The sequence below is a fragment of the Dendropsophus ebraccatus genome, chromosome 2 (assembly GCF_027789765.1).
Source record: "Dendropsophus ebraccatus isolate aDenEbr1 chromosome 2, aDenEbr1.pat, whole genome shotgun sequence".
Lineage (NCBI taxonomy): Eukaryota > Metazoa > Chordata > Amphibia > Anura > Hylidae > Dendropsophus > Dendropsophus ebraccatus.
The window spans coordinates 126,992,541-126,999,339 of record NC_091455.1 but is presented as its reverse complement, the minus strand read 5'-3'; positions in this window follow the sequence as shown (position 1 = coordinate 126,999,339).

The window sequence follows — 6,799 nt, the reverse complement described above, 5'->3', positions numbered from 1 at the left end:
CTGGCCCCTTTGCAGAGAAACAGCCCCTAAGCATGATGTTTCCACCCCCATGCTTTACAGTAGGTATGGTGTTTGATGGATGCAACTCAGTGTTCTTTTTCCTCCAAACACGACAAGTTTTGTTTCTACCAAACAGTTCCACTTTGGTTTCATCAGACCATAGGACATTCTCCCAATACTCTTCTGGATCATCCAAATGCTCTCTAGCAAACTTCAGACGGGCCCGGACATGTACTGGCTTAAGCAGTGGGACACGTCTAGCACTGCAGGATCTGACCTGGCGGAGTAGTGTTACTGATGGTAGGCTTTGTTACATTGGTCCCAGCTCTCTGCAGTTCATTCACTAGGTCCCCCCGCGTGGTTGTGGGATTTTTGCTCACCGTTCTTGTGATCATTTTGACCCCACGGAGTGAGATTTTGCGTGGAGCCCCAGATCGAGGGAGATTATCAGTGGTCTTGTATTTCTTCCATTTTCTAATTATTGCTCCCACAGTTGATTTCTTCACTCCAAGCTGGTTGCCTATTGCAGATTCAGTCTTCCCAGCCTGGTGCAGGGTTACAATTTTGTTTCTGGTGTCCTTTGACAGCTCTTTGGTCTTCACCATAGTGGAGTTTAGAGTCTGACTGTTTGAGGGTGTGCACAGGTGTCTTTTTATACTGATAACAAGTTTAAACAGGTGCCATTACTACAGGTAATGAGTGGAGGAAAGAGGAGACTTAAAGAAGAAGTTACAGGTCTGTGAGAGCCAGAAATCTTGATTGTTTGTAGGTAACCAAATACTTATTTTCCACCATAATTTGCAAATAAATTCTTACAAAATCAGACAATGTGATTTTCAGGATTTGTTTTCTCATTTTGTCTCTCATAGTTGAGGTCTACCTATGATGTAAATTACAGACGCCTCTCATCTTATTAAGTGGGAGAACTTGCACTATTGGGGACTGACTAAAATCCTTATTTTCCCCACTGTATATGTGTGTGTGTATGTATGTATATATATATATATATATATATATAGTGTATGTATGTGTATATATGTATATATATATATATATATATATATATAGTGTGTGTGTATGTATATATATACTTGCCTTATAAAATAAGCCCCAATAAAAGTTTAAATTACCTCCTTTCCCATTATAAAAATATGTAAAAAACAAACTTCATATATATATATAGTAGCGTGCAGAATTGTCCAATCTATTAAAATATAACAATATTGATCCCGCATGGTGAACGGCATAAACAAAAAAAGAAAAAGAAAAATCAGGATTGCTGTTTTTTTAACCCCTTCAAGACAGAGCCCTTTGATGCCTGGATGTCCGGTTTAAATTAATGCAATGTTCCTCCCCGACTTCTAAGAGCCATAGCGCTTTTATTTTTCCACTTACAGGGCTGGTCGGGGTGCCATTTTTGCCCCATGATCTCTAGTTTTTATTAATATCATATTGGTGTAACAGAAAATTTGTGATCGCTTTTTAATAATTTTTTTGTGATATATAATTTAATAAAATCAGCAATTCTGGTGTGTTTTTTTCCCCTCATTTACCCTGTTCACCGTGTGGGAACAATGATGTTGTATTTTAATAGATTGGACAATTCTGCACGCTACAATATGTAATATGTTTTTATTTTTGATATTTTTATAATGGGCAAGGGGGTATTTTAAACTTTTATGGGGGGGGGGGGGGTTATAAGGGGTTTGCTATGCCATAGCATAGATCAGTGTTATCAGAGATCTATGATCTGCCTGAAAGCAGATTCGCCAAACGACAGGACAGAGGTAAGAGGCTTACCCCCACCCGTCAGTACATGCTATCGGGACCCTCGCAGCATTGCTGCGGGGGTCCCGATCACTCAGTGACAGAAGCTTGTTCTGTCACTGAGTAGCTTAAACGATATATCGCTATAGATCGTGGCGTTTAAGGGGTTAATGAGACGCAGCTGCAGGACTGCAGCTGCCTCTCATTACCTCCGGCCCTGGACACACTGATGTGTGCAGGACCACTCTCACTGCAGCGGTCCCACACACATCAGTCAGCCCCTCAGTCAGGAATGTATATATACATTCCTACTGCAGGTGTATGTGCAGTAGGAACGTATATATACAGATTGCTTTTTCTTTCGGATAAATAAATTTAACCCCTTCCCGTCAGTAATCAATTTTTCTTTTACACCAATATGATACTAATAAAAACTAGTGATAATAGTGCAAATGACACCCCAACCAGCCCTGTAGGTGGAAAAATAAGTGTTGTGGATCTTAGAAGGCGAGGAGGAATATTGCTTTAATTTGACCCAGACATCTGTGCATCAATGAGCTTCGGTCATGAAGGAGTTAAGTTTGCTTGAAGGCAGCTGTCTGTTTAGGTTCATTAGCAATGCCAGCTTTCTACATTTTGGGTATGTTCACACTGAGCAAATACGGTGGAGTCCAGCCGTGCTCCGTGTCCTATAGTGAGTGAATGGGAGGGCGCGCGCGCATCCGCGTCCTCTTTCCGCTCAAAGAAGTGACATGACATGTTTGAGCGGAGAGTGGCGGTAGCAGAGGAGCGCGCGCGCGCTTTCCTATAGAGACACCCTGAGGCAGGCAGAATTCCGCGGTGGAGAGGTCCGCCACGAAATTCCGCCTATTTTACTCAGTGTGAACATACCCTTACTGTGCATTAACTATGCTGGAGAAGGAGACTGGCTTAGCTAACCACTGAATCAAACAGCCAGCCCCCTTCAAGAACATCCTTGACACAGAGAGCTAGCCCTCTGCCTGTGCTGAAATAAATGAGGAAGTGGAGTTTTTTTTCCCCCCAGTCCTCATGGCCCACCAACAGGTCAGTTTTTCTGAATTTAAGGCGTTCTATTTCAGTTATCCTAATATTGCCTGTTGTTGAAGTCATGTTTTTGGTCTCAGTACCAACGTGTATGCTGGGAAAAGCTCCTGACTGTCACACTAAGCTTTTCTATACAGATCTGTTAGGGTGGGTTTACACTGCAGATGCGTTTGTGTGCATGTGTTTTGGTTAAAGATGAGCGAACCTGCCAAGGTTCGGGTTCGTAATGAAAAATAAAAAAAAAACAGACTGCAAAAAACGCAGTGTGAACCCAGCCTTAGTTGAACAGAGGTCAAAGGAATATAATTTTGGCCTTCATCGGTAAAACAGGCACGGAATATAGTAGTAGTAGATTATGATATTCCACACATTGATATCCATTAAAAAAAAACAAAAACATACCTTATGGGTTATTGTCAAATGCTAAATGGCATCTGACAAAAGTCGCTGTTTAAAATAAATGTAGGGTTCTTCCCCCGACATATACATCAGAAGCTGTAAATGTGTTGTGAACATTAAAGGAGAAGTGCGGCGAAAATTTTTATTGAAGTATTGCATTGCCTCCCCAAAAGTTATACAAATCACCAATATACACTTATTACGGGAAATGTTTATAAAGTGCTTTTCCCCCTGCACTTCACTTCCTGGATAAAATGGTGATGTCACAACCCGACTCCCAGAGCTGTATGCGCTGTGGCCGCTGGAGAGGATGATGGCAGAGGGACACAGGGCACTGGAGGGACACTGAGCATCCCTCTGCCATCATCCTCTCCAGCAGCCACAGCCCGCACAGCTCTGGAAGTCGGGTCGTGACATCACCATTTTATCCAGGAAGTGAAGCCTTTATGTAGTAGTAAGTGCAGGGAAAAGAGCACTTTATGTGCATTTCCCGTAAAAAGTGTATATTGGTAATTTGTATAACTTCTCCTTTAAAGGGGTAGTTCAGCAAAGAAAATTCATTTAAATCAACTGATGATTTCTAATTTACTTGTATTTAAAAATCTCAAGTCTTCCAGTACTTATCAGCTGCTGTATGTCCTGCAGGAAGTGGTGTATTCTTTCCAGTCTAAGGGCCCTATCACACTACGGAAATCATGTGGATAACATGGATTGCGTCAACACTAACCCTCCCCGAGGGCTCCCGCATGTAGTTCTACCGGTCCCATAAGCTCCATGCTATGGTCAGGCGGATTCTGCCGCCAGCCCAAAGAATTGACATGTCAGGAACTGTCCAAAGCTGTAGCAAATCTCCATAGAAAACCTCTCCTGCTCTTCAGACTGGAAAGAATTAAATTTCCTGCAGGACATACAGCAGTACTGGAAGACTTGAAATTTTTTAATCCCCCTGCCATTACCCTCTCCAGCAGCCACAGCCCGCACACCTCTGGGAGTTGGGTCGTGACATCACCATTTTATCCAGGAAGTAAAGCCTTGATGCAGTAGTAAGTGCAGGGAAAAAAGCACTTTATGTGCATTTACCGTAAGAAGTGTATATTGGTGATGTGTATAACTCTTGGGGGGGCAATACAATACTTTAATAAAAAGTTTTGCCGTACTTCTCCTTTAACCCCCTAAGGACAGAGCCAACTTGCATTTTTGCACTTCCGTTTTTTTTCCTCCTTGTGCTTAAAAGGCCATAGCACTTGCATTTTTTCACCTAGAGACCCACATGAGCCCTTATTTTTTCCGCCACTAATTTTACTTTGCAATGACAGGCTGAATTTTTTCATAAAGTACACTGCAAAACCAAAAAGAAAAATTCAATGTGTGATGAAATTGAAAAAAAAAACCAACGCATTTTGTTTATTTGGGGGGTATGAGTTTTTGTGCCGTTCGCCCTGTGGTAAAACTGACTTGTTATATATGTTGCTCATGTTGTTACGATTAAAACGATATGTAACATGTATAACTTTTATATTATGAGATGGCTTGTAAAAAATTCAAACCATTGTTAACAAATATATGTTCCTTAAAATCGCTCCATTCCCAGGCTTATAGTGCTTTTATCCTTTGGTCTATGGGGCTGTGTGAGGTGTCATATTTTGTGCCATGATGTGTTCTTTCTGGATTTGATGCTACCAAAAAAATGTGCAAATTTACCTTTTACCGTGTGAGATCAGGAATGTGATAAATTAATAGTTCGGGCAATTACGCATGCGGTGATACCAAACATGTTTGTTTATTTATTTTTATTTATAACATGGGAATAGGGGGGTGATTCAAACTTTTATTAGAGGAGGGCGGTTTTTATTAATAATGACATTTTCTTTCACTTATACTAGAAGCCCCCCTGGGGAACTTCTAGTATAAGTACACTGAGCTCTCATTGGGATCTATGCTAAATAGTAATACAGCATAGATCAATGATATAGGCACTCGATTGTTATCGGCTGCTGCAGCTGGAAGCAACTGAGTGCCGATCCGGGATCAGCGCCATTACGGCGCAGACCCCGGCCGGCAGCAGACATGGAGATCGCTCCTCCAAGACAACGTCCTGGGGGGCCATCTCCACCACTAGACCACCATGGATCGGGCTGCGTAAGTAATCAGATGCAGCTGTCAACTTTGACAGCTGCATCTGATTACTTTATTAGCGGCCATGGCGATTGGACCGTGCCTGCTAATAGCCGCAGTACCGGGCTACATGCGGCACCCAGAACCGCGGCGGTTCAGAGTGGGGTCGCTGCGCGGCCCCCCTCTGAACTCCCCGAGGCAGCCACAGGTCGTAAATATACGCCCTGTGTGGTTAAGGGGTTAATGTAGGAATATTTTCCACTTATACAGGTAAGGGTTGTCCTTGTAGTTTGGCCCTCAATAAAAAGGTGTACAATACAGCAGTGTTGTAGCTACCATGGAGGCAGGGAAGGCAGTTGGTATGTGGCCCTGGCTCCAGGGGGCCCGGGCCCCCCCTGTCTCCATGATGCTACAGCCCTGTCAGTACTGTCCGAGCCCCCCTCCTCCTCCCTCCCTCCCTCCTCTCCTCTCCTCCTAACCAACACACACACACTGTTCGCCAGCGGCCTGAAGGGAGCAGGGGCAATCCCCTCAAGACCCCTCATCTCCCTTGGACACATTGTCGGACAGCCACTGACAGGGATGTCCCCTCTCCATAGTTGCCAACAGTCCCGAGTATGGCCAGTAAGCCCCGCCCCCTGTGTGGCAAGCCCCGCCCCCTAAATGCACCGCAGGTGATACTTGGCAGAGTGCAGAGGGCCTGAGGAGAGAGCCATGGACTATCTGTGCCAGCTAGAGGTCACACAGCTACCCTGGCATCCTGTATAATGGGGTCACTCAGCTTCCCTAGCACCCTGTATAAAGGGGTCACTCAGCTTCCCTGGCATCCTGTATAATGGGGTCACTCAGCTTCCCTGGCATCCTGTATAGTAGTCAGAATAATGGCGGTCACCCAGCTTTCCTAGCATCTTGTATAGTAGGTGGTATATGGCGGTCACACAGCTTTCCTAGCATCTTGTATAGTAGTCAGTATAATGGCGGTCACCCAGCTTTCCTAGCATCTTGTATAGTAGGCAGTACAATGCCGGTCACTCAGCTTTCTCAGCATCTTGTAGTCAGTTTATTGGCGGTCACCCAGCTTTCCTAGCATTTTGTATAGTAGTCAGTATATGGAGGTCACCCAGCTTTCCTAGCATCTTGTATAGTAGTCAGTATAATGGAGGTCACCCATCTTTCCTAGCATCTTGTATAGTAGGGAGTACAATGGCGGTCACCCAGCTTTCTCAGGATCTTGTAGTCAGTATAATGGCAGTCACCCAGCTTTATTAGCATCTTGTATAGTAAGTATTATGGAGGTCACCCAGCTTTCCTAGCATCTTGTATAGTAGTCAGTATAATGGTGGTCACCCAGCTTTCTCAGCATCTTGTAGTCAGTATAATGGCAGTCACCCAGCTTTCCTTGCATCTTGTATAGTAGTCAGTATAATAGCGGTCACCCAGCTTTCCTAGCATC